Below are 1,913 nucleotides of genomic sequence, written 5' to 3'. Positions count from 1 at the left end.
CTCAGCATGCTGAGATCTTTAGCTAATTCTTTTCCATCAGTGTGACCACACTTTCCTGTCAAATAATCATGACGTTTGCTTTTTTTTTTTTCTTTCTAGAACTAAATGCATGTGGAGTGGTCTTTAAAAACTGCCTAGAAGTAGCTTCAGTTGAAGGTTCCTAACCTCTTTTTTTGGTATGGTCCATTACCCAGGCAAATCCAGTTGGTTCTGAGAGGCCACAAACGCTCTTTTTGTAAACTTCTAAACAAAGAAGAGAAGTGGGGATGAAGATGCCTGGTGGTCTCTATCAAAATAATAATGGGAACTTGAAGAAGTTTTTGCATTTTTTAAAATCAGTGTAAGTTGAAAAAAAAAGTCTTTGTGTCATGTCTAAGTGTTGAGTGTAACGAAAAGCAAATAAAAATAGAAAAAAAAATCCATTCCAGCCTTCCTTCCCCTCTTCCAATAACCTATAACTTCAGAACATCACTATAATTTAAATTCCAGACTGTCATTTGTATAACTGGAGCATGAGTTATGTACCACTTTGGTGTCCTGTTTGGAAACCTTTAGAGAGGGGGCCTTACTGGAGAAAATGGGTTTCTGGGCTGGATCTGATTGATTAAAGCCTGGTCCAGGTTCTAGCCCAGACTCTCTGTTTTCTCATTGGCTACCGAGATGTGAACAAGCCCTTTTACAAGCCTATCACCGGGAAGAGGAGGGGTCCTCACCACCGTGATCAGGGCCTTCTCTGCCATGAAAATGTGAATTGAAAGAAATCCATCAGGTATTTTGTCCCAGAAACAAGAAAACGAATGGACTCACGTGGTATTTTCTTGTCTTAGTCTGTATTTACTTTAAGATATTGAGCCATCGTCCCTAATAAAGTATTTACAGACTTTTTAATTGTATAATTTATTTTTCTTTCTTTTGTTAAAAATACTATTTTACATTGATTCTTTGAGAATTTTACACATGTATAGAAAGCAATTTGAGGAAATCTCCCATTTCCTCAGTCCAACGTTCCCTAACTTAGTGTCTTCTTTTAAGAAAAGTTTCATTAGCGCTGCCCATATGTGCATGGGTGTGAAGCCATCCATGGAGCATAGGCAGACCAAAGGTAGATACAGCCCCAAGAAAGATGGCTCCTCCAACAGCCATCATGCCAATAGCTCCTCAGCAAGGAATAAGGCCTTAGGAATCTCTTCCCCATCCATGCTCTTGTTTTGTCTGGCTTTAACCACAACTGTGTGTTTATGAATGTGACAGCTGTGTCTGGTCCAGAAGACAGTATTTCACACCACTTCTCCCCATCCTGCAGCTCTTACATTCTTTCTATCCCTCTTCCACAATAAACCCTGAGCCTTGCATGGAGGGCTTGAAACAGATATCCCAACCTAGGGATGAGCACTCACAGTCACCTAGTCTCAGTGTCAATTCTAAGTCTCTGCATTGACCCACTGCAAGACGAAGCTTCTCTTACCATGTTTCAAGCAGCACAGATCTTTGGGTATAAACAAATATTTAGAAGGCAGTTTGCTGACATGTCCATTTAGCAAAATAATGATAGAAGGGTTTCCTCTCAGGCCCAAAGTTTCTCTAGCCATGAAATTTTGGAAAATATAAAATGCTTTAGGAATTTTTGTGTAATTCTTACACTGGGACCATCTTAATCTTCTCTGCATCCTTCCAATTTTAGGAAGACGTGTGCTGCTGAAGCCAGTGCTCCTCATTTTCTTCCTTGTTGGCCTCTAAGAACCCTGCTTTGGAGCTGAGGAGAAGGCTCAGTGGGTAAAGCCCTTGTCATGTAGTGTGTGGATTCACAAAACTAGTGTAAATGCCAAGTGGGAACGACAGCCTGCCTGTAATTCTTGAGTGTGGGAACACAACCAGCTCAACGAACTAAGAAAGGCATTGCAAACTCTGAAAGA

The 1,913-nt window shown here is 40.6% G+C and overlaps 1 non-coding gene across 1 annotated transcript; it reads right to left on the bottom strand.

Annotated features, from left to right (window-relative positions):
- Positions 1 to 1,598: 1,598 nt before the first annotated feature.
- LOC131896254 (U6 spliceosomal RNA) lies at positions 1,599 to 1,703 on the bottom strand. Its single transcript, XR_009375413.1, has one exon. It is a non-coding gene; the product is annotated as a U6 spliceosomal RNA (small nuclear RNA).
- Between the last annotated feature and the right edge of the window lie 210 nt (positions 1,704 to 1,913).

This window comes from Peromyscus eremicus, chromosome 19 (assembly GCF_949786415.1).
Source record: "Peromyscus eremicus chromosome 19, PerEre_H2_v1, whole genome shotgun sequence".
NCBI lineage: Eukaryota > Metazoa > Chordata > Mammalia > Rodentia > Cricetidae > Peromyscus > Peromyscus eremicus.
The sequence above is the reverse complement of the archived record's forward strand: the minus strand, read 5'-3'. Positions and strand labels throughout refer to the sequence as shown.